Below are 27,291 nucleotides of genomic sequence, written 5' to 3'. Positions count from 1 at the left end.
TTTGAAAGCCTTGTCCCAATACTTAAAAGTATGTTGCATTGAAAAACAATAGAGAAAATATAATATGCAACACAGAGGATGCACTTCATTCAAGTAACTAGAGTTTACTTGCTCTTAAATATATTGATAAGGTATCCATTCTATGAAATCTAGTTGCATGATTTAATTATTTGTTTGATTTCCTTGAATTGTGACTCAATTATAAAAAAAACAACCTTTTCTTAAATGTTTTTACAAACTAATTATCTATAGACAATACAACTAGTCTTAAATACTAGTCAAATATAAATAATAACAAATTTTAAGTGATAATTAATAAATATAAGAACATAAGTTTAATTAATCTAAAAGAATGATTTAAGTTCATTAGGTGAACATTTAATCTAATCAATAGATCAGATCAATGTAAGGCACAAAAAAACAAACAAACAAAAAAACAAACAGACTAAAGTTTTATTTCATATTTTAGTTTTTTAGTAAGAAGATGTGCTAATTTTTTTTAATAAAGAGACTATTTAATATTTTGAACTATATAGATAATCTACAAATAAAATAAAATAACATCGTTGGAATAGCATTTTCTAGGTCCCATTCTCATTCCTTTATTATTACTTTATTCATAACATGGGCCAATTGGAAACTATCGATGAAAATGTTTCTGAAGAAAATCTCGCTGATGAATGGCGAACTGATTCCTCTTGGATGGATGCCCATAACATTGCCCCATATTGCAACATCAATTTTTCTACCTCTACATCGATGTGCAATGAGAAGAGTAACTCCGAGGAGAGAAGACATGCAAAAGACATGGTTTTAGACTCTTCATAGCAAAAAAAGTAAGATGCCAAGGACTCTCTTTGGAACCAACCTAAAGATGGAAGTCGTGGACATCTTTGCACTATTGCTAAGATTAAAAGGAAAGGAGGAGATTCTGGATTTCAATGAGCATTACTTCTACTTGGTCTAGGCCATTTGTGCTAACGGACTACATATTGACTAGGCTCAGATTTTATGTGAAGAGCTTGCCTCCTAGCTAAATTCAGCAAATGCATTCATGCAATTCTTTATGTCTTCGTATTCGATATACGCCTTAACCACACATCATCTCTAGCATGTTCTTCTTAGTATTGGAGATTATGATGAGAACACCAAGGTGTATGAATTCTACCCTCATCTCCAATTGCAAAGGAGTTTTGAGGAGTATGTAAAGGTAAATGATAGCTTCACAATGAGTTTGTGTCGGGCATTACAAGGGTGCCCTGAGGGAAGATTTTCACCAGAAGCCATATCGACAATCAACTAGTTTGGGTGTTGTTTCATCCAATTTCCATCTTTGTCCTACCTAAGGATTGGTGCATTCAATGGCTTCCCCAAGAGGCTCCCTAGATATCCCAAATATAAGGTAGTTCTTGTTGAGTTGTATAGATAAATACTAGAGGTGAACACCTTATGTTCCAATATTAAGAAAAATGTCGAGATTCCTTTTCCAATAGTGGTAGAACCCTATTCTTGTACATCCAGATCTAATGCCTATAATTTAGTTAAAGCCTTTGAGAGTAGGATTAAATTGATTGATTATGAGGTAATAAGACCTTAATGTGACCCTGTTAACTTTGTAAAAGATCATCTAAAACTAAGGTACGCTCATAGGCATGTTCTAGATATTGAAGACTATTGGGTCGAGTGTTATGATCAATACCAAACCAAAGAAAGGTACTAGTCCATATTAACAATAGATGAAATTAAGTTGTATAATGACACGATTGATGTTAGTGATCTTGCAGAAGATGGCTCCTATATGCATCCCTCAACCTATGAGCAAATCAAGAACACTTCCATAATGTCAACTTTGCCTGAGGGCCCTCTTATTGACATGATGGAAGTCCTGATGCATGGTATCATCGAGAGGATAAACAAATGGGTAGAGTGGACTAGAGCCAAAAACAAGATAATCATAACTGCAACTTCCACTGGTGGAGTGGCTTCTAGGACAACCCAATCTATAATTGCTACATCCACAACAATTGCTACATCAACATTAGTTGGACCAACACAATCTGCTAGTGGAGTAAACCAACCTCCTGAGAAGAATATTCAAATTACTCCAACATATGGAGGAGGATCTCTGCTAGATATGGGAAAGGTTGGAGATGAAGAGAAAGATAAAGGCAAAGAGGAAAAGGATAAGGAGAAATTAGTAGCCAAGGCCTCCTCCCTTGTGCTAGTCATTAACCTTGATGGTGACAATAACCCTTTGGATGGCCAAGAGTAAAAGACATCTCAACAAGGTGATACTCTAGTCCTCTCTATTACTAAAGTAACTTCTTTTTCTTTTGCCAACCAAAGCAAGGTGACACTTCCAATAGAGAGGAACCTGTTTGATCCTACAACTCTGCAGTCAGCACTCAATGTCCTTTCAAATGAATCTTGGTTGGAAGAGACTGTTGATCATAAAAAGAGGAGATGTGAAGAAAGTTCTCCATCTAAGGACCTTATTGTACAAGCAACTTCAGCCCAACTAGCACCAAAGAAGGAAAAGAAGCACAAGAGTATAACAACATTGGCCACAAATTCTTCTACTGGTCACATGTTGGTGGAGTTTGCAGAACCTCAAATAGAGGGAAAATTTCATGACCTAACTCCTAATGACTTTCAGATTAGAACTGTTGACATAGGCATTCCAGTGCACAATTCTATGGTCAACATCTAGAAGTCAACAAATGTGCACATTGAGGATAGACTAGAGGAGTTAAGATCATAAAAAGAGGTACTCAAAGCCTAAAATAAGGAGTTAAGATTAGAAAAAGAGGTACTCAAAGCCTCAAATAAGGAGTTGATGGATTACATTAGAGTTGCACTTGGAAGTACCTTGATAAGTACATTCAATCCAAGTATAGAGGAAAACAAGAGTTCACTACTTAAGCTACATAAGGAGAGGCAATTTGGTCAAATTGGTCGTGCTTGGATTGACGAAATAAAGGCCCAAGGTCCCCCTCTCCTTGGACAAATTGAGAGAAGCAATGTCAAGCCAACACACTTTGATGTACAGAGCATTAGAGAGCTTAATGGAGCAATTGGCCTTGTTGCAAGAGGTGACTGACATGAAGAATAATGTTGTTGTGACCTATGTGATACTCAAGATAGGCCAAGAACCATTGCTTCGTTGGGAGCAATCAATATAATTCAAAATTGAGAGCTCAATAAAGTCAGAGCACGAGCTGAAGGATGTATATGATTTAGTGAAGAAAGTAATGAACAAGATATTCAAACATTTAAAGGTTCTGCACACTGAATTGTATGTCACTAATAATGGTTAGTTGGTGGACATCGGTCAAGCGAAGACTAAGTTTTTGGCATTCATTGAAGAGGCTACTGATCCATCAAATTTCTAGGTGGCAAAGATTCTGGAACTCTCGATAGTGGTTTGTGTCCAGAAGTGTGCAATAGAGAAGCTCCAATCAAAGATCTCTAAAGTTGAAGAATTTACATAAATGCATGATTATTGGATGATTAGAGATGACAACATTCTCATTCTAAGTGTCCATGAGCTAAAGAGTGTACTTGATACAATGAAGGCATATAGAACCATGGTCATAACTCCAAAGAAAAACAGATGCTCTGACATAGGATTACACTCTCCTTGTAAACATAAACAAGTATAACCTCTTATCTCTCTCACCTTCTGATATTGTATCCATATTTGGCATTCTCCTTGTAGGCTAAAGTTTTGTAACATATGACATATCTAGTCAATCCTATTTTTAGAATGATCAAAGAGGCTCTGTTGAGTAATCATGAGATTTAATTGGCCATTTCCAAAAGGACCTATAAATGTAAACTTTTGAGAAGTAACTAAGATCAGTGAAATTTTGATGTGGGCAAACCCCTATAGCTGGGACTACTGTGCGAGACTCTGTGTCCATATTTTGATTACGTTGCTCATGTTAGTTTACTTTAAGTTCTTGTATGGTCATTTGAATGAAATGTGTTGTGATGAAAACTATGGGATTACAAATGAGCTAGATTTTATTTATTTCTTTTCAGTGGGCATAAACTTTATTTCCCTTCTTTGTAGTATATTTCTCATTTCCTCTGTTCTATACAAGTTAGTTCATGTGCATCTACATGGCTGCATGTGAAGTTAAGGATTTGATTAATGTAAGCTAATGAGTGAGAAACAAACACTTGTTGTGCAACTCATTAACTTGTGCAATCTAGGCATTTCTTAGTTAATCATTTTCTCTTTTATGTAGTATGCAATATTAGTTAGTGTTCCATTATTGCATCTTGCGTTTAGTAAGTAGGGTAGATTGCATCTAGAAGTTGAGAAACTGAAAATGATTCATGTGCATTCATAGTTGTGAAGCTTTGCAAGTCAGCATCTGAAGATCACTTGGGTTGTTTAAAGTCTTTAGGCAATTTGGTCATACCTCTTCTACTCTCTGGTCAAGAGCATACCCCTAAATCTTGTTGATCTACGAAAAGCAATATTCATTTCAAATCTTTGCATATAAGGGATTTGTACCTTTTCAATTCAGGGGTCCTTGAGAGAACACCTACATTGACCCATTCTATTGCTATCAACTCTGTCTTTCACTACATTGGGCACATTAAGAGTCAGGGAACAAACCAAAACCAAGGAAGACAAGTTGTTAAGAAACATTACAATACTTTATTCAATACGCCAACAACATCAATACAACTCCAACAAAACTTTGACCAACAACTATTCTCTACTACTCCTTTTATAGTTTTCTTTTATCATTTCGTAGCTTGACCTAATTAGGGTTTTAGAACTTTCTGGAATTGTTTTATAATCCTAATTAATGGTTCTAGAATCATTTGACCTTTCCTTCCTTTCCATCTTCATTTACATTAGTCCTTCCAACCTTGTAATCATGAACAATCAACTCACATTTTTCAATAAAATATTTTCAAATCTTTACCTAGAATTATGTTAAACATTTTTCTTTGTCGGTAGAATCATGTTGCATTAGAATCTATGTCAATTCATACTCTGATGTCATCCCTATGTCACTCGATAAATATTGTTTTCCTACTTACTGATACTCAGTAAACATTTTCTCGACGTCCTCTGTGTAGCTCGATAAAATTTGTGCTCGATCAACTCTGACTTCTCTTCAGCTCACTTTAAGTTGAATTGCTTGGGTATACTTAGTGATATTCACTTATCTCCCCTATTGCTCAGGTAATATGAAAGCTCAGTTGTTGTACACATTTTGACACTAATAGGCAATATGATTCTTTGTAAAAAATAATAGGTAGGTGGATAAAATATATTGATATCTTATAAGTTGACCCCTTGATTACTTTTTGTGAGTAGAGGCTAGTACAAAGAATACCCATTTTGACTTAAGTTTATAGTAAAAATTTAAAATTACAAAGAAAATGCTTATTAATCATGTGTAACTAAAACAACACTTTTCTAAAGTGTCTATATATAAAATATAATTATTTAATCTACATGACATAGAATTCTTAACTTTATACTATCAAAATGATCTCAAAGTTAAATGAAAAAAAATGACCTGAGTTAAGTGGACCAATTTTTTCTTCTTCTTATTTCGCTTTTGACTGGAGCTATGAACCATTGAGGCCACAAATCTGGGGGACCTCATCTCCTTAATCCAACACCCAAGACCTATGAGCACAAAAACCCAACAAAGACAAGGAAGCAACCAACAAACTCCCAATGTGGGTCTGACATAGGGTCCGCTAACACTCCTAGCCCAATGATGACCTGATAGTTAAACTTGCATTAGCACCGTTATCTCCATCGGCTTGAAAACCATTCGACATAAGGGACGCCAAGCCCAAGGGACACAACCAATGAACTCCCAAGGTGGGTCCGACATAGGTTCTGCAAGCACTCCTAGTGTAATGACAACTTCAGAGTTGAATCTGCATTAACATCGTTATCTCCATCTCCATCGACTTCAACACCGTTCAACATAAACACGTAATCTCTATCTCTTTTCAAAGGCACCAATCCATCAACATTAACATTGTCTTTATCTCCACTAACACGACAATCGATGTGGGCCCAACTAACATTCACACTATTTTGGGCCAAGCGAGGATTAGAACGTTGGTTGCACCATTAACAGTGCATCCACAACACTACCACACCACTAGATGATTCCCTTAAATGTAGCACTTTATCCTTGAATATAAAGCTTTATAAATTATTTGAGAACAAAAAGCATACTTAGTTAATGTAATTTTGAACTTCTCTTTCCTTAATTACCTTTTTTATTTGCTAACTTTTTGTAAGTCCCATGTTTTATTTATAGAAAATAAGATTAGAAAACTCATAAGCATTCGAAAAATGAACCATAGCTATAACTATATATATATAGTAAGCTCATATAAGTTCTTAAAAGAGCGAAGAAAGTACCTTTTCAACACATACCCATGGGATTGCCAATAAATATGAGACCTCACGAAGTTCTAGTAATTAATTGTAAATAATAATAATAATAAATATCTATACTATCAAATTTGGTGGCGATGACCTGCAATATTTCTTTTCTTGTTACGCAAGTATTTTACATCTCAAATTGTCCTCCTGGACTAAAAAGATGGTGTTCTGTTAATTGAAAGAAATCAGAACGAAGAAAAAATGATTTGTTTGGTCGATCTGAATAGTGTTGTCTCGGAAACAGTCTTCCGCTTTATTTAAATCACAGTCTTGGCGATGACTGGTAAGCGATTAAATCCTACACTTCTTCTGTTCTACATTTCTACTACTTTTACGCATATTTAGCTCATTAAATTGAAAGAAAAACCCTTGAGATTTTGCACGTTTCCCCTCTACAACATTAGGGTTTAAGCTTATTGGTGTAGGCTCTTTGGCATGCAGTATTTTGTTTTGATCGGTATGAGCATTTTTAGTTTTACTAATATATAAAAATGATTACAAAATAATTGCAAAAGCAGCCACTGAAATGGCAGATTTTCTGTTCAATTTCAGTTCAAAATACCATACTAACCTTCCCATACCATGCCTGTCGGGATTACATTTCCAATCAAAAAGAAAAAATGGAACCAACCTCCCCACCTATCTGTATTTCACAACAAAATTTACATTGGCCTACCGAATATACAATAGTGCCCATTATCCACAATTGGGCCAATTAGTGGCAGCAAAATGACTCAAATCAATCACTCGAACCATTCTTCAGCATTCCATCTTTGGGCAAATTAGGATTAAAGGTGCCACCGCTGTTGTCCATCTTACCTTTCTTCTTCCCCTTCAGCTGCTTCACGTTGCCCTTATCTCCTTCGGGTCGCAGCTTTGCAATTGACTTCTGAGGAGTCGATTTTAGTTTCAGCTCCTCCCTGGTGTGCAGTAGTTCTGGTATGATGCCCGTTGTGCAATTTTTTATTTTTTTAAAGGTTATTCTGAGTGTTTTGGTTTTTTTTTTTGATGGAGGTCATCCATGAAATCCTTTTAGCTACCCGATACAGGAGCACGAGCCAATGGTTGAACTTCTTTGGCTAAGAGCTAAGGACTAAGGGGTATCCATTCTGCCAAATTCACCCGGGCATGATCCCAGCCTCATCCCTTTTTCAATGTAGTAAGACTTGATGCCTGGTGGGCTCTTTAAGAACCTTTCAACTTCACTAATAGACCAAAGGCCCATTGACTTTTGGTTCACTTTTAATTTTTTAAAGAGTGTTTTTCAGGTTATTTGTTCTTATAGTATTGTTTTATAATGTTCTAGCACATACATATCTTTATAGGAGGAGTAGTAACATGTTTCCCTGGCAAAATGAAATTTAGCATAGGCAGAATAATTTTTCAACAAAATTAGTTTTCAGGCAGCATATTGATAACTATCTGAGATGCACTTATGGTATGCTTTATTTGAAAAGTGGAAATTTAGTATATTTGGTCTGATTCTTGTTGAAATTTATGTAAAACATGTAGACAGAGAAATTTAGCGTAGACAGAGTAGTTTTTGACAAAATTTGTTAAAAAAAAACCTGCCTCTAGCCGAGGCCTGCTGTTCTAGAACAATTCAAGTAGACTATAATGCTGTTGATTCTTTGTGGTTTCTTCTGTCATCAACTATCTTACTCTCGTAGATGGGATGAAAATAATTCTTCTTCTTCTCTTCTCATCCTGCATTACGTCATGTTTAGAAATTCTATCTCAATCAAACAGCACATGTGGTTTCACAGGCTGGAGTTAGAATGGTGGACATGTGGCTGATTGATAGTCCTATTTAGATAGTAGTACTATCATGAGAAGTGGCTTACCATGTCAGTTGAATTAAAACAATTAAGATTTGAGATTTCTCGAGTGCAGCATATTTGACTCTGTTTTTTTTTTGGTTTAAGCTTTGTTGATGAATGAAACAGGGAAAAATACTGCCCTAGTTTCCTGCAGCTCCAGGGGCGAGGACTCCTCGTAATATGCTGCCACATTGAGTCTTTTAATAACATTTTCCAATATAGTAGATGAGATAGCTTTGTACTATTTAATGAACTATTTGATACACATGTCTGAGAGCAGAGACTTGTATTTGTATTGTAACACTCTAAAAGATAAGTGTATGAAGACAGATGAATGGATATCAAAGGTTGGCCTAATTATTTGAAGGATAATGCTACCCATATAAAGATGTGAAGATGGAGTGGTCTGTAGCCAAATTTGAAATTTATATAATTTGATTAAAACAAAGGCGTACTTATTCTGAAGAAAACAACCTAACTTTGTGGATCAACGGTTCAAACTGTATTAAACATCTTGCAAGTCAATTAAATTGACTTGGTCCATCGATCCGTCTCTTATAATTTTGTGAAAGAAAGAATGCTGATTTATTGTCTGTTCCTCTTTTCTAGTTGGTGTGGTGTCATCGTGGGATCTGCCAGTTCCAGGAAGTCCGCTATTTCAAGAATGGTGATTTTATTGTGTGTCGCGCACTTCGTTGCATGGCACAAATTTACTCCAGTATATTAGATCTCCCAAAAATTCATTAATCGAAAAGCTCAAACTACTTCCAGAAGTCAGATTTTGAGCCTAAATTACTATTTGTTTCTCTTTGTATTTTGTCGTGTTTTCTGTGGGGGCTCTAGGGTTTTCTGGTGATCTTTAATGGAGGGTTTCAGGTTTTTATTTTTTGTGGAAACTTCTGCAGACTATTCTAAGAACACGACATCTCTCTGGTAAGCTGTCTTGGATTCATTCCATTTGACCGAGGATTGCAGGAATTTCTTCGTATTTATGCATTTTTGTTTGCTAAATATTCGTCCATACTGTTCTGTACATCCATATCAAAAAACGACTCTTTTCATGCCTCTGTAACTGGGGTTTATAAGAAAGTTTGTGAAATTTTCTGCAATCTGTATCTGTGGGTTCATTTCTACAAACGAGGGTTTTTGTACTTGCTTTAAAATGAATTTTTTAACAACCTTCCATGAATATATATCTTTGTTGTCAGCTTCCAATTTGGGTATCTCTGTCTTAGTTCTGTAAAAACACCAGAATACTTCTATTTTGGTTTTCCATTGTTTACATATCCAAAATTCATTGCATTCCATGAGCCACATCTGCATTACGTTTTTTTATCAAATAGACTGCAATCTCTGCAATATTTGTACAAAATGGACTTTCTGCAATAGTTCTTATGGACTGTAATCCTTGTTGCAATAGTTAAAATGTGAAGAAATGCATTTGACAGGTGTGACACAAAACAACTTTTGCCAGAATCTTCTGAGGGTGGGGAAAAATTGTAGTTTTGGAATCGAATGTGACACTCCAACAAATAGCGATTAAGATTTTTCTTTTCAGATGTATAAATGTATTCTGAATGTGGAAATATACGAAAGACACAATCTCATGAACTGTAATCCCTGTTATAAGTGTACTAAATGTTCCTGAAAAAGCTTTGTTTATTTCGTGTAATGCACTGACAAAAGAATTAAGTCAAATACTATCAACCTTTGCCAGAGATTGGGGGATCTACTTGATAGCAGCAGAGGTGAGCATCAGGGAGCAGAGGAATATAGAAATTCTTTAGCTCTGAACTATGCTGGAGTTACTCATGATCAATCTTTATTACTAATCTTGCTGGCTTTTTTTCTCTGCTTTGAAATTAATGTGACTGTTGTTTTCACATTTTTTCCGTTATATCTTGTTTGAGTTACAAAATGCAAAAAATTGTAGTGAAAAGAATTTGTTTTGTTCATTATCTGGGGTTAGAATTGAAGGCCGGACATGATTTTTTAACTTAAATCTATGATCTTGATTAGAATCTTTGGTCTGGACTTCAGTTTTTGCAAGCTGCAAATTTGGTATTCAATTATCTGTCCATCTCTAAAAGGTAGGCAGAACACTGATTCCTATAGTCTTCCATTTCATTTTGTTCAAGTAATAGTGCAAGCCTTTCTCCTTTATTTGTTAATAGGAAAGGAAAAATTATGTTGGTGCAAGGATTATCTAGGGCGATATGTACACCATATTCCTAGCCCTAGGTATGTCTCTTAAAAGTGAGTTCCTGGATCTCTGTCGATAAGTATTTAGTTGTAAGTTCTAATCTCGCGATCTGTAGCGAAATGTACACCTTGCATGCCAAGCTCCCACTCACATTGCTACTGAGAGAATCAGTTTTGGGTTTAAGATAGAAAAGATATTTCTGTTGTTTAATTCTGATGTGTATCCTCTTAGAACTTCTGTGATGACTCTCTTGTTTCGTAATTGTGCCTTGGAAATGTCAATGTTTTATTTCTATTGCAAGCCATCAAATTATGTTATGTTCCATATGAACGAGGACTCCTACAGTTTAACCTTCTTCATGGTTCCTTTGCATTACTAGACACATTTGTTTGACACATGTGCTATGCATGATTTACCTATCTTAATAAATGAATGGACATTTACTATTTGAAGCTCTATTTCATATGGTATCACTATAATCTTCATTGCTATTTAGTTATTGCAGTTCTTGGATAATATACAATTTACTTCAAACAATTATATCCAAGCACAAAATTAGTTAAAGATTGTACCTACAATGAAGTAAGCTCAATAAATAAAATATGGAGCTCTGATATTGCTTTTTTATTACGTTTGTTTCTTTAACTCCACATATTAATCATTTCTTGCCCACAAGTATTTGTAGCGATAATGCTTTGACATTCATATGATGTTGAACTTTCTAGGAATTAGATAACAGATCTTCACAGTACTTAAAATGGTACAAGGCAATAATAGTATCGTGCATCTGATCTTTCATTTCCTGTTGTATATTCATGGTTTCTATTGCACTTTAGGAAATGCAACACTTATCATTTGTCCTTAAACAGTCATATACCCTTGATAGTAGTAATTAGTGTGAAGCGAGATTTGATTTTGATTATGTGACTTGCTTTTGCTAATGATAAAACCCATGATATAGACTCAGTGCCCTTTCCCCAGTTTGTAAGATATCATGTGCATTAATGATGTCTTTCTTATGTGAAAGGTGGGGTAGTATTGCAAATTCCAGTAGAGGAGCCTGGAAAACAATTACACGCTAGGGATTCTGAGGAAGGAGAGAAGGGTTTCAAGAAGGGGCAAGTACATAATGTGCAGTACATGGATCATATACTGGGGGACATACCCAATGGTCTGTTAGGCAATGCTAATCAACACAACGAGGATTAGAATGAGGATCTATTAGGGGGTTATGACGAACAAAATCATGGTACTCAATTTTTCTACCCCTACTTCAGGACACACAAAGAAATTTTTTTTTTTTGCAGACATGGATAGTATTAGGGGCTCGACAAACATAGTGAAAAAATTATATTTTGAAAATGAAACAGTTACTGATGAGTCCGCGGGGACAAAATTGAAGATTAAATGTTTTGAAGACAAAATTGAAGATTAAATGTTTTGAAGATGAGGCAGTTCCTTGTATACACTCATGCAGGTTTAAGTTACAATGGAGGGGTTAATCATATTTAGTATTATGATTAGGGTTAGTGTTAAGGTATGGACCGAGGCTACATTGAAGAGTATGGTTAATTTTATGGTTAGTGTTAGGATTTTCATTATGGTCAAGATTAGAGTAATGGGTTAGGGTTAGGGTTATGTTTACAACTTGGATCATGATATTGTATTGAAAAATACACACAACGTATTTCCCTAAATATCTCTTTGGCGTACCTATTGCACCTTATTAAGGTGTGATTGCCAGTTTAATATACAAGTACCATTTCATTTTACAATTCCGTTAGTCCTTTACTTGCACGCACTTCCTTAAACAAACAAATTTAAAGATATATCTTAAAATACTAAGTTATTTTATGAATTCGTATATTATTTAAGAATATATATAACATGGGCTTTAAATAGCTTTTATGAAATAAAATTTTATTATTTGTAAATATATTGATAAGTAGGAACTATTCTTAATGATGATTGAGAGTTGAAGATAATAGATTTAAAACATTTGTTATAATTGTATTTCTTGATTTTTTTCACAAATAATGTATGAAATATTAATTGTTTTAAAATATAGATAAAATATTCAAATATATTTACTTTCATTTGATTAAGACAACTTAATTTGTATTTCTATTAGTTTTGGTGAAGGTTTGTAGTTTTTACAATGAAAGGAAGGAAACAGTATCCTTGGATGACAAAACAAAGTCACTAGGGCCAAAGTTTAGAACAATTGATTTGTGAACAGGTTTTGGTACAAAATAGGGAAACCTAAGCCAAATATATATTTTAAAATGACAAATTAGAAGTCTGAAGAACCTAATAAGAAAGGGTTAAAAACCCATATACAGAAAACCAGACAAAAATATGTGAAGAGTCGTGCATTAAAATTTAAAATACACCAAAGCATTGGAAAATTGGAAGACCTGAAATTAAAATTTAGCGATTCAATTGGAGATAACAAGGACTGAAACTTAAAAGATACATTAGCTCTTTTTCCACATGTAGAGATAATTTTACTTGGTCAGACAGTATTTTTAGCACTGTAACAATCTTTCTTAAAAAAATTCAATTCTAGATCAGTATGTCCTGATGCTTAACATTACATAAGTCAAATTGTGATATTGCTATCAGGATTTAACTATGTGATTTTTGAGTCAAACTCATTGACCCATGTTTCATGAGTAGTGATTCAACATGAATCCATCTCTCATGACAATAAATGGAACACTTAGCACTCATTGGATCTAGGTGATGCTCACAGGGGTGAAGCAACGGGACTTCTCGGGAGGTCACCCATCCCAGTACTACTCCAGCATGAGCGTGCTTAACTACAAAGTTTCCTCCATAGTTAAACCCAAAGCTTGCAACCCCATTTGCAAAACCTTCACCAAGTGTTGTGCCTTATGAACCATTCATTAGAAAGCCCCTTAAGCTCATCAATTGATAAGTAGGAGATAATTTCCATAGTAAGTCAAATTGTGATATTGCTATTAGGATTTAACTGTGTGATTTTTGAGTCAAACTCATTGACCCATGTTTCATGAGTAGTGATTCAACATGAATCCATCTCTCACGACAATAAATGAAACACTTAGCACTCATTGGATCTAGGTGATGCTCACAGGGGTGAAGCACCAGGACTTCTCAGGAGGTCACCCATCCCAGTACTACTCCAGCCTGAGCGCGCTTAACTACAGAGTTTCCTCCATAGTTAAACCCAAAGCTTGCAACCCCATTTGTAAAATCTTCACCAAGTGTTGTGCCTTATGAACCATTCATTAGAAAGCCCCTTAAGCTCATCAATTGATAAGTAGGAGATAATTTCCACAGTAAGTCAAATTGTGATATTGCTATTAGGATTTAACTGTGTGATTTTTGAGTCAAACTCATTGACCCATGTTTCATGAGTAGTGATTCAACATGAATCCATCTCTCATGACAATAAATGGAACACTTAGCACTCATTGGATCTAAGGTGATGCTCACAGGGGTGAAGCACCGGAACTTCCTGGGAGGTCACCCATCCCAGTACTACTCCAGCCTGAGCGCGCTTAACTACAGAGTTTCCTCCATAGTTAAACCCAAAGCTTGCAACCCCATTTGCAAAACCTTCACCAAGTGTTGTGCCTTATGAACCATTCATTAGAAAGCCCCTTAAGCTCATCAATTGATAACTATTCATTGAAAAGCCCCTGGAAGCTTTCTAATGAATGGTTCATAAGGCACAACACTTGGTGAAGGTTTTGCAAATGGGGTTGCAAGCTTTGGGTTTAACTATGGAGGAAACTCTGTAGTTAAGCGCGCTTAGGCTAGATTAGTACTGGGATGGGTGACCTCCCGAGAAGTCCCGGTGCTTCATCCCTGTGAGCATCACCTAGATCCAATGAGTGCTAAGTGTTCCATTTATTGTCATGAGAGATGGATTCATGTTGAATCACTACTCATGAAACATGGGTCAATGAGTTTGACTCAAAAATCACACAGTTAAATCCTGATAGCAATATCACAATTTGACTTGCTGTGGAAATTATCTCCTACTTATCAATTACATAAGTCAGACAATAATGAAATCTTCAAAATGTGGGAGCATGCACAGATAATTACATCCTCAAAACAGTTTGGAAAACTCTAATGTGCCTCAGAGCTGCACAGAAATTCACTCTATTCGGTATGTTACAGCATTCTATCTTGCTCCTATCTTTATAGTTTAGCTAAATATCAAAAATCACTTTTACTTAGAAAGAGTATCCTCATCACTTAGAAGGATAAGGTGGGAGATCAGTCCAGATCACTAATGCATGTGTACACTTGATTAGACTTATTTAGCTAAAATAATTTTAGGAATTTACAAAACAGATTGAATCAACCCTCTTGAACTCTTTCCACACCTGCACATTGATTATCAAAAGGAAGTAAGTTGTAAAGAAGAAGAGGCAGAAGAAGAGATTGAAACTGAGGAAGTAGAGCAAGAAAATACAAAAACCTCATCAATGACACCACCCATGACAACATCCAGGTTTGTTCAAAAGAACCATCCTGAAGATTTGATTTTGGGGACAAAAGTACAACAAATCAAGCAAGAAGAAGAAAATTTACCAATACAGTAGATTATGCAAAGCTGTTATTTACTCTTCAAATTTGAACCAAAGAACTTTTCAGAAGCAAGTGAAGAAAAGCATTGGATCAAGGCTATGGAGGCAGAATCGGATCAAATAGAAAAGAATGAGACTTAAGGTCTTGTCCAAAGACCCAAGGACAAAAATGTTATTGGAACCAAGTGGCATAACAAGCTGAATGAAGATGGGAAAGTCATAAGGAATTAAGCAAGATTTGTGTGTCAAGGTATGCATAGGTTGAAGTAATAGATTTTGAAGAAATATTCACCTCAATTGCAAGATTAGAGTCTATCAGAATGTTCTTGGCTTTTTGCAAATTTCAAGAATTTCAAGGTTTACCCAATGGTGGTCAAATCAACCTTCCTAGATGAAAATCTTAAAAATGGTTATATCAAACAACTTGAAGGATTCATCTGATCAAAAAATGAAGATTACTTGCGTAGACTAAAAAAGGCCCTTTATGGATTAAAACAAGCCCCAAGGGCTTGTTATTTAAGATTAGACAAGTCTCTACAAGAACATGGTTTCAAAAGAGTAGCAGCAGATAACATCTTTTATATCAAATATGAAGCAGATGAGTTAACTATTGTCATATATGTCAATGAAATCATTTTTGGGGGTGACATCAATAAGATGTACCAAGACTAGGTGTCAAACATGCAAAATGAATTTGAGATGTCAATGCTAGGCGCTTTCTTGTTTTGCAAATTATCTAATCTGATTAAGGAATCTTTATATCACAAACCAAATATGTTAAATAAATATTGAAGAATTGATAAGCTTATCAATTGATGAGAGCTTAAGGGGCTTTCTAATGCATGGTTCATAAGGCACAACACTTGGTGAAGGTTTTGCAAATGGGGTTGCAAGCAGAGTGGGTTTAACCATGGAGGAAACTCTGTAGTTAAGCGCGCTCAAGCTGGAGTAGCACTAGGATGGGTGACCTGCTGGGAAGTCCCGGTGCTTCACCTCTGTGTGCATCAACCTAGATCCAATGAGTGCTAAATGTTCCATTTATCCTCATGAGAGATGGGTTCATGTTGAATCACTACTCATGAAATATGGGCAATGAGTTTGACTCAAAAACTACACAGTTAAATCCTTGATAGCAATATCACAAATGTTGAAGAAGTTCAGAATGGAGGATTGTGGTCCAATAACTACACCTATGGTTATTGGTTTCAAATTGAGCAAAGACAAGGATTCTTTTGCAGCAAATCAGATTATTTATAGATCTTTAATTGGAAACTTGCTTATATCTGACAGCTGCAAGGCTCGACATTGTGCAAACTCTTAGTCTAGTAGCACGGTTTCAGACATCTCCAAAAGAAAGCCATGTTAATGCAGTCAATACAATTTTGAAATATTCAAAGGGGATTATGGATTTTGGATTGTGGTCTCCAAGGGTGAAAATTTCACCCTTACAGCATATATGGATGCGGATTGGGTTGGTAGAATTGGTGCTAGGATCAGCACCAATGGAGGTGTATTCTTTCTTGGCAATTGTCTTGTATTGTGGCTAAGTGAGAAACAAGCATCAGTTTTCCTATCTATAGTCAATGGAGAGTATATTGCATCAGCAACACCCATGATGCTCTTGCATTAAATACAAACCTCAAAAATTATGAATCAAGACATACTTGACTATCCATAGGTACAACAATCTAAGTCTATGGAAACTGTCCACAACCCCCCCAAAATGCCACACCTCCTCTTGTCAATGACAAAAGTATCATTTCTGAGTGAAAAGCAGCCTATGAACTAAATAAAGAATTTGAGAATCCCGTTCTCTCCCCCCACCAAAAAAAAAGAAAAAAAGGAAAATCAAAAAACCATAAAGCTGCCTTGATGTTTTCATTAGATCAATATGATGTAAGTGCACATTAGATAATCTGAAACCAATCCATGCTGTGATTTTGCAATCTTTCACAACCTTTTTATAGCTTCATTGACATTTTATGGTTTTATAGTAATTACACTAACAATATCCCAAGGATCATTTTCTATTAAAACCAATTGCACCTTAATTTGCCATGTATGAAATTCACAACCATTAAATCTAGAAATAACATGACTCTTTGATTCAAATAAAATTTAATATTATCACTCCAAAGCATGCAAATTCAACATAATGTCCTCCTTGTTTCTTCTTTATTAAACACAAATGAAAACCTCATAAGTCATTACTACTACAATCCATAGTAAAAGAGACAAGTATTGAACTTGCTTCTTGTTGTGAGGTTTTCACACCATCGCCCCAAAAAAAATTTGAGGACCCCTTTTTTTCGAGCATGCCTTGGCAATTTTCTCAGTGTTGGAAATTTTTGGTTGCCTTAGCAAGATTTGGAGTTGTCTAGAGGTTTTCAAATTGATGATTTTTACGCCTTGGATGCCTTCGGGCCAGGAAGGGTTTTGGTTTGTTTTCACTTGGTGCGAAACTTGATTTGTCCAGAACATCTAATTTTGTCCTTAGGCCAAACAAAATTCAACAACAACATTTTTTCAATGGTTAAAACAATATTTGGCAGGATAAATTTGCAAATTTTGGACTCAGATGGATTTTGAAAATTTGATATAATTGTATAAGCTTGAGCATTCTCAAAATGAAATTTTTAGATTTAGTCGTTTTGGAAAATCTTGAATTTTTTTGGCGAAGAAGAAATTTTTGATAGTGAAATTAAAATTGGAGTTTGAATTTTGATTACCAAGAAAAGGATTTATTCTGTTTAAAAATTGAAATTGCATTGCAAGATTGAAATTGAATTAAATTGCAAAATCACATTAATTTGGTTGAAATTTTGCCTAGAGGATTTCAGAAATGTTAAAGAAAATTGGTAATTTGAAATTGAAAATTGATTTTGGCTTGCTAGATTTGATTTTAATGATATTTTAATTACCAAAGCATTGTTAAATGAAAATTTTGACCTCTCCTAAGTTTACCTTGTTTCTATTTTGCAAATTCGGATCAAACTGGCAATTAAATGAGCCAATTTCACTATAGGGCTAAGTAATTCTAATGTTGCATTTAAATCTAGGCCATTAATTGGGGGACTCACTTAAATTTTGTTTCCCTCTAGGCATGTCAGCCCTATTCAAGAAGGCAAAAGTTTGGTCCCCCCTCTTATTTCCTCATTCATTCTTTCCACCTCCTCTTGCAAGTTGGAGCAATTTTCTTCTAAGGGAGCAAATTTCTGCCCTAAGGCAATTTGAAGAAGCAGATCTAATTTGTTGCAAGTTAGGCGATTTTTGCCCTAGGTTGAATTTGTGAGGGAAAGCCTATTTTTGTGGGATTGGCAGCGATTTTGGGGTCTGATTTTTCCTCCTAGGGCTATGATTTTCTTCTTCAGCTTAGGCAATTTTATTTGGTGAATTGGCAAATTCATTTAAGGTCTGAATTTTGGCAATCTTGGAGAACCAAAATTTTGATTTAGAGCAGATTTTTCTGCCCTAAGGCAGTGATTTCCTTCATTTTGGGCAATTTTGGCAAGAAGGTCAAAATTTAGTGGCATGAGTAGATTTTAGCAAGGTTGGTTGATTCTGATTTTTGCTAGGGCATCATATTTTGGAAGAGGATTGAAATCTCCAAGATCTTATCTGAATGTGAGACACCCGGTTATTGGTAAAGGCAGATTTAAGGTAAAATTTTATTCTTTTTTAGAAGTGAAGATTGGTTTTAAAGGTGGATTCTATTCCTTGTTCTTGCTTGGTTCATTTCTCTTATCTTCTTCTTGCACTACTCATCCACCACTTCATAATTTCCATTGATAGGCTGAAGTTGGGCGATATAAGTGTAGATTTCATGATAGGACATTTGTAGAGGCAGAAATAAATTAGACCGCCCTAGGATTGAAGTTTGGAGATTGATAAGTGTAGTCCATCCTAAGGTAATGAAGAGGCAGAAATAAGTGGTAGTCCCATCCCTAGGAAAGAAGTTTGGAGATTGATAAGTATAGAGATAGGACTTGGAGAGACAAAAATAAGTTAGATTCCATCAATAGAAAGAAGGTTGGAGACTGATAAGTGTAGTCCATATCATTTAGAACGAAGGGGTAGAAATAAGTGTTTAGGATGGTAGATGTTAGTGCAAGCAAGAACCCAAAGGGAACGAATACCAAAAAAGACAAGGAAGATATGATGCCTAAGACCATCTTCTTCTCGAAAGTGAGGCGAATAAGTGATATTAATATTGACACGGTGAACATGGTACAGTTGAAGGATAGATTGAAGGAAGGATAATCCCCCATGGCAAAGGAGATCTACAAGAGTAGAATTGTACACATGGCGGCTTTTCCTCCTACCTTGCCTTGTCCGGAATTGGTGATGGAGGGTGTATCCCGGTTTGATATTGTTACCAAGTCCATCATTTTTTATGAAGGGAAGAGAGTGTTGGCTAACATCAACGACAAGTGGTTGAAGAAGTATTCAATATTCCCCAGCATAGAGACATGACGGTGGTAACAATGGATCAAACAACCAAGTTCTTTTAGGGTAACGAGGAGGCCTACTTCATTCATCCAAAGTAGAATTGGTTACACGAAGGTAAGAAGGTAGTTACCCAGTTGTCAAAGCTCACCAAGTCAGATTTCAAATTAGAGTATGGCGACCTTATTGTGCTTCTCAACCGGATCATGGGCATGGCTCAAGGTATGCAATTCAAAAAAATTGGATGTACTGCTTTATCAATGAAATTGAAAATGGAAAGAGAAGATTTGATTGGGCTAGAATTATAAGTGAAAATCTAGAGTTGTAACTTAGGACAGTGCAAAACCAAAAGCAATTCTACATGGGATCTTATTTTTTCTATCTGATTGCGAGACTATATGAAAATCGTGGACTTAAGGCCTTAGGACTGATTGACAATGGTTCAGGGCAATGTTTGGTGCATGAGTGTTATCCATAGCTTCATTTGCACAACACCAAATATTACAAGATGTTTTATGATGCCTTTGCCATGAAGATGGTAAGGATATTGCAAGGGATACCTGTTAAGAGGCTCTCATCGGAAGCAGAAGCAAAAGTTAAGAAGTATGGGAGTTGGTTCATCCAATTTCTGCAATTCACATATATCAGAGTAGTAGGAAGTACAGTTTGTCCCAAGAGACTTCCAAGGTGCTTGCTCGAGAAGATAGTTTTGATGGAGTTGACTAGGCAACTTGAGCATTATGACAAAATGATGAAACATAAAGATGAGACAGGGACTGCCTCCTCATTTGGAATAGGCAATGATACTTGCCCCAATCATGTCGCCTTTGTAGCTGCGGAGAAGGAGTTGGAGCGATATCATCTAAGATGGTATAGAGCAAGACAAGTATTCAGTCCTAATGGTCTTATCAAGGCATCTCACAAAAACACGTTTAAACATATTCCTTCTATAGAAGATTTTTGGGCCAATGCATAAGATGACTTTCATGTGAGAAAGCTAGCTTTCTCAAGATTGTCAGTGGGCATGATGAGGGCAATCAGATGGAGAGGCCTTGATATTCCCAATCAATTGGAAGATGATGAAAATGTGCTAAGAGAAGATTATGATACAAAGGATGGAATAGAATTGGGTCCAATGGATTGGGATGATCATCAGGATCCTTCCTTAAAGGCAGTTACAAGGACAGTTGATCTACACACTAAATCATGGTACAATGAGAAGTTAAGGCAATTATAAAGTTGGAAGGTACGCCTTATGAGAAGATGAAATCGGAGGAAGAAGGTCTAGTGAAGTCTGTTGGACAAAAAGGTGGGGGCAGTAGCCAACAACAAAAAGCAGTTGATAGCAAGAAGAGAAATTTGGAGGTTGAGAAAAGTAAGGAACATCAAGAACCTCTTGCAAAGAGATAGAGTGCAACACCATCAAGGGAGAGCATAATTGAGGCTACGAGTCAAGAGGTTAATACAAGTGGACAAAGGGTCATGGTATAGTTGAGCTCCGATTCAGAATCAAGTGGTTACAGTAACATTATCGAGTACTCTTCTCTCTCGAAGAAATAACAAGTAGATAGTGTGGCATTCACTAGTGAAGAAGAGGATAGGCCAGTTGATATTGAGGAAATAAGGTAGGTGCCTAAGGTCGTTGGTGATGCTTTGCTAGTTGAACCGAGTCCAAATTTGGGGAGATGCACTGCAACACTATGCTTAAGGGAAATGCTTATGCCAAGAGGTGAGGTGGTGACTGTCCGAACAATTGAAGATATTCAAGGGTTAGTGGAAAAGGAAGATAGCGAGAAACAAAAACAAATTACAAAAACGGTGGCAAAGGTAATGAGGGGTGATGATGAGGGTCACTGAAAAGTTCAGATTGCTATACCAAAGGTTAGCAAGGCAGTGGATGAGATTGAAGCTCAGGAGTATGAGATAGTTGAGCATAACTTGGGAAGAATCACGGTGACATGGAATGTGAGGAGATCTAGGAAGGCATGGTTTCAATTAGAGAAAGGTTGAGGAAGGCAAATGAGAGGATTGTAAAGTTGGAGACCAAAAACAAGTATTAGAGAGATTGCCAGCCTATCCAACAGTTGCATCAGGCAACCCTTCCGCAAGACAGCGGGAGCAACATAGAAGAAATATCGACTCAACTGCACAAAATCAAAGATTGGATCAATGAAATAATTCAATATGGGCGAAATTTCTTGCCTTCCTTTATCTCAACATTCAGGTCATTGGTGGCTATTAGAGACAAATTTAGAACATTTGAAGGGAAGTGGAGGGATTTCCTTATAGTCAAGGACTTAGTCATTTCGAGGCTATGAGCATTTATTGGGCTACCGAAGAGATATTTGGAAAGAACCAAGTTGGTGGATGAAGGGGGAATGAATAGGGTTGAGTTTTGGTATGTTGCCTTGACGATCAGATTAAGGATACTTGAAGAGATACGAAATGAGATTGCACAGCACAGCCCGGCGTTGACACTTCCATTTCAACCATGATGAGCGATGTTGGGGTTGCACTTGATTTTGAGTATATCAAAGAGGAGAATGTCAATGAGTCAGAGTTTGGATCGAGATTGGACGAGTTGGGGAAAATTGCTATCAAGAAGAAGCATTTGGGCACCCTTGCCTCCCTCAATGCCTTTATCGGATATGCGACAGGATATGAGAAGGATGATGAGAAGACACTATAAGTAGCGAGCAATGTGATGAATTCAACTGAGCTCAAGATGAAGCAGACGCCTTGCCCTCCCATGAAGGAAGTCAACGACAGGCTAGCCAAGTTCATTGCCTTGGCTAAAAAGATAAAAGAAAAGGGTGGAATTATATTAGATCATTTGATGTAAGCCCAAGTGGCAAATTCTCCTTCTTGGGTAAGATAGGTGTTTGATTCTGATTGGCTACCATTTTGGTGCCTCCTCATTGGTTGCCACTCTTCTTTTTTTTTCCATTGGTCCATTGATGAGGTAGCATCTTCTCATTGGCCGATGGGGTGGCAACCCTAATTATGGTTTTTGGGATTTGATCTGGATCGTTGATTTTGCCTCTTAATCTCTACCGTTGGTTGTAATTTTGGCCCCTATATAAGGCCATTTGCTCTCATTTGTAAAGGATTGAAGAAAATTGTTGCTTAAGATAATACCAAAATTTCTTCTCTTTATCATTGTTGTGACTTGGATGGTGATTAAGAACATTTGGTTTTATTGCATGGTTTCCACTTCCAGTAGTCAGAGTTAAATTCCATTGTAGTTGTTAAAGTAGATTTCATTTCAAGAAAGTTGTTAAGCAAGAGTAAAAGAAGATGGATAGTTGTATGGTGATATTAGTGAATGTTTGATAGGGATCTATAAATTAGGCCACTAGTATCCTAGCGGCTTGTTAGGAAGCCTTGCATGGTAATCTAGTCTTTTTCCCTCGAATCATTGCATCTATGGAGGTAGAGCCGCTGGTAAGCTTTCATCATATTTGATCCCTGTCCATTTGCTAATCTTTCCATTCATAGGAGTAGAAGTAAAGCAGCGAGTAGTTGAGTAGTTGAAGTTCATTCTTAGAGAGTTAGAAAAGGAGAAATATCATTGGCAGACATACCCTCCATCATCACAATCAACATTATTTGGTGCTCATATGCATTGCAAAGCTAGATCTCATCACCATCACAGCAAAAGTCCAAGTTATCCTTGAATGAATAACGTAAGCTGACCTACGTGATTAACCAACAAATCACATTAATATAACTAAGTTAGTATCCACAGGTGTAAGAAACATTGGAGTTTTTCTCATGTCTTCATGAGTATTTACTTTTCAAGAGAGGTTTGAGTGTTTGATATTCCGTATCAAGTATTCAATTCCTATATGTTATGTAATGGCACAAAACTGACATCAACACTTCCTCTCTCACTATTTTCAATTCCTTTGTCCAAAAATGTTTTCAACTTAGAATCACGAGCCTTCAACTTACATTTGATTCTTGGTGCTCAAAGATAAATTATCATGCAAAAACATGAATTTCAAACCATATCTGTATTTCTAACTCATGCCACTAGCTTCAACTGCTTGCTAAATGCGAAAATCGTAATAATATCTTCAAAACTTTTATGAATCCAATTCTCCTCTTCATCAACATTCCATAACATTTTGAATTTTGAATTTTCATTAAGCAATGAGAAAGATAACTCAATTTTAGTGAGACTGCGCTAGATTGTATAAAAAGGTCATTTTCAATATCAGAACTGTATACCAGCAAATAGAATGGCACTTCTGATAACAAGCAATGCATTCACAAGATCTTTGGAATGGAACTCAAGATACATGTTCTGATACCAAATTAAAACTTGTAGAGGCAATGCAGAGTTTTATTTTTGAATCAAAGGGGTGAAAATGCATATAGTATAAAAAAGTTGCCAATACAGCCAAAGGGCAAAAACCCAACCCTACAAATGCCCCAAAAACCATCCACAATCATCAACAAGACTAAGAAAGATCCCAAAGGATATTGCAAGAAAACAACTCCATTTGCCATGAATGCCCCCATCAATCAACTTCTTTATCTACCAGAAGAAAATACACCCAATCTCTACTATCCCAATCCCCTAACTACTTGAAACCACATATAGCCAAACAGTCTGCCACACCATTCCATTCCTGTGGGATGTAGATAAAATAAACAAAGACCATAGAACTACCTAGCTAATAATTTGTGGGGCCAGTGAAGCCAACTGCTAATTAACAATATCAAAATTCTGCTTGGTCAACAAATGAACTAAAATTTGAGAGTCTGACTCACGAATTACATTACACTAGCCAGGTGAACATCACCTTTCCAAGGCATAAAGGAGAGCAAGGGCCTCCATAAGATTACTGGTCTGCTCCCTCTTCTACATGATGAAGGAAAGCACCAATACAAAACTATCTCTTCCAAGTCCTCCAATCCTAGCATCTCCAGGATTTCTTCTAGAAGACCCATTAACTAAATCTTGTGCCCTCCTTAGTAGGTCAAGATCATTTTCAATCTGTCCAGGTTTCCTTTATGGTATTACCCCTCCAAATCCAAGAAGGCTTAAAACCCCTCCCATAAGTCTAATCCCCACATCATCTCAACTTATGTAGGCTTTGAAGCTATAGACACCTCACATGTAGCAAGAACAATTTCTTGAATCAAATCTTAAATTCTGCTCCATAGCTGTTGCACCCCTGAATTCCTAACTTTATTTTAGCCAAATTTGCCAAATGATACATGGGGTAGCAATAGACCAAGCCACCCAAAGAAAGAAAATCTTAGCTGGTGGCCTCCCCAAAGTTCTCCAAAATTCTATATAAGAAGCATGGAAATAAGCATGCTTCTAGACACACTGCAAAATGTCTCTAGAATATGAGCACTGGAGAAATAAATGGGATGAAAATTCTTCATTGTTACAGCAGATCATACATCTTGATGGTAGCTAAAACCCATGCTTACACAAATTGTCCCAAGTGAGGCATCTATTACGTGTAGCTAACTAGAGAAAGAAATTACATTCAGGCTAGGCAAACTTGTTCCACACATTTTCTCACCATGGGACTTTCTTGCCACCACACTTCATCCAGCCCAATTCTTGCTGTCTAAAGGACATTGAATAATTCCCCCTAGGATTGGGGCTTGAAGCCAAGGTGCCCCTACCTCTCAAAGAATTGTAAACTCTCCTTGACATGATCCGTGATACCTCTTCATGATCCTCCACTAAAGCTCCTTGCAACCAATCATAGGGCTTCTTCCACCTTAACATCTATAACTACCCCACGATTTGAAAAACTTTAAAATCCTCCGCTCTATATCACCCTACCTATGAGAATCTGTGATTGAGATCTTGTAAGTGTGGATGCATGAATAAGTTGGGGGGCAACCACACCAAGAGTTGGATAAAAAAGAACCTTGGAACTCCCGCTAAAACCCAAGGCATGCCCTCTTTGATCAAGTTAGTCGGTTTTTTAAGAGTGGCCCTTATCGAAGATTCTTTACCCATCAAGCACACCTTGGGAACATCAACACTCTTAACACCTTTTGAAGTTTCGAGTATTAGAAGATAGACTTTGCTCAAGTTTGATTTTGACTAGTACACTATCATTGGTAAAGTTTAGCAGCCCCTGTGAGGAGCCTTGTCTGAAACCGAGACCACCGTCATGCATTGGTTTACAAATAGAAATTAGAATCTCACTTGACCGTACTCCACAACTCTAAAGATGCAGCCCACAAAAATTGCCCGACAAAGTATCAAAATCTTTGATGACACCCATGCACCCATAAATGGGGGGAGCATCAACCATCAATGACTATGTCTAATAATTGACTTTCCCACAAAATTTATCTAAGACATTCTACAAAGTCTCCAGAGGCAATGGACCTATGGAGATTGGAATGCCCAAATACATGAAGCAAAGAGTTCCAAAATGAAAATGGAGGATGCGAGCATTCCTAGCTTGATAAGGAGAGTTGAAGATGTATATTGAAGACATTTCTGCTTTAATTTTCTGGCTTGAGGATGCAAGATAAACATATAGAGCTCTTTTGAACTTCATTGCTTCTCTTGCTCTGGCAGCTCCCTTTGAGGCATTATAATCTACAAACTGTAGGTTTAGAGTTTGGAGGTAAGTTGCTATCCTAGCTGCATCCATAAATGAAACCTTGCCTCACATGGGATTTTAAAAGCCCACACAAAGTTTTTTCCATAATAATGAAAAGACGGGGAGAGAAAATCCCCTTCCCATAGGCCTCTTGAGGCGATAAACAAATTAGAAGGCTTGCTATCAATTAAAATGGAATAGCAGACAAACATGACACAACTACTCAACCCACTAATCTATTCCAAATTCAAAGCCACAGGCCATGGGCACTTTTTGGATAAAAGATCATTTGACTCGATCATATGCTTTGGCTATATCCAGTTTTATGAACATAGCTTTTTCCTTAGAGTTCTCCATGGAATGAATGCCATCAGAAGCTATGAGCACCCCATCCAAAATTTGCCCTCCTACCACAATGCCTCCCTGTTCTGCAGTAATAACCATATTATGCTACAACTTAAGTCTTTCCACAATTATCTTTGAAATAATCTTCTTCTTCTTGCTTGAATTGTTAGCCAGTAATATGTTCTCGTTTGGGAATGAGAACATGAAAAGTAGATTCAGTGCTTTTAACATCTACTTGCTATAATGAGATTCAAGCACTACCTCCACCACATTTAATTTCTTGGTTCCCCAAAATACCTGAAAGAATTCAATTGAGAGACCATTGGGACTGGAAGCTTTCCCTTTCTTCATCTGAAACTCAACCCTTTTTAGTCATCTTAACTTGAAAGAGACAGGACTGATAAGCAGCTTGTTTATTTCATTAGAGACAACTTGAAGAATGCACACTAGAATTTTATTGTCATAGTCCAGTGCATGGGGTACTCCTCCTTGAAAAGAGAAGAAAAGTAATGAAAAACCTCCTCAAATATCATGAAGAGAAGATAAATGGTCTCCATAGGAGGGCAGAAGGAAAGATATCATATTCCCATGCCTTCTGGCCTTAACTTATTAAAAGAAGAAAGCAGTACTTTTGTCCCTTTCCTGGAGCCAATCAACCTGAGATATCTGCTTCCAAAAAATTTCTTCGGATAACTCCCATTGAGCAAATATCTAGGTTGCATGGGTATGTGTACCCACGCACTCAAGTACTAGATACTCAGTGGGAGTAGCATAGTGAAGGACCTTGATTAAGATTTTTTATTTTGTTTCAATTTTTTGTTTGTGTATTAGCTTTTGTATATCAAGCTTAATTTAA

The 27,291-nt window shown here is 36.5% G+C and overlaps 1 protein-coding gene across 6 annotated transcripts in view; it reads left to right on the top strand.

Annotated features, from left to right (window-relative positions):
- The first annotated feature begins 6,426 nt into the window (after window positions 1-6,426).
- LOC149576386 (cytochrome C oxidase assembly protein) overlaps window positions 6,427-27,291 on the top strand; it is a 28,589-nt gene continuing 7,724 nt past the window's right edge. Inside the window, exons 1-2 of one of the 6 annotated variants that reach the window (XM_089817112.1) lie at window positions 6,514-6,725; window positions 11,493-11,714. The gene's annotated coding sequence lies outside the window, so the exon portion shown is untranslated. Of the gene's footprint in view, window positions 6,726-10,281; window positions 10,353-11,492; window positions 11,715-27,291 lie in introns of all 6 variants that reach the window. The other 5 variants (XM_089817115.1, XM_089817102.1, XM_089817107.1 and 2 more) reach the window with 5 other exon arrangements.

This window comes from Cupressus sempervirens, chromosome 1 (genome assembly GCF_028749045.1).
Source record: "Cupressus sempervirens isolate cs-2001-9-10 chromosome 1, ASM2874904v1, whole genome shotgun sequence".
In the NCBI taxonomy this organism is placed as follows: Eukaryota; Viridiplantae; Streptophyta; class Pinopsida; order Cupressales; family Cupressaceae; genus Cupressus; species Cupressus sempervirens.
This window is presented reverse-complemented; position numbering and strand designations above follow the sequence as displayed.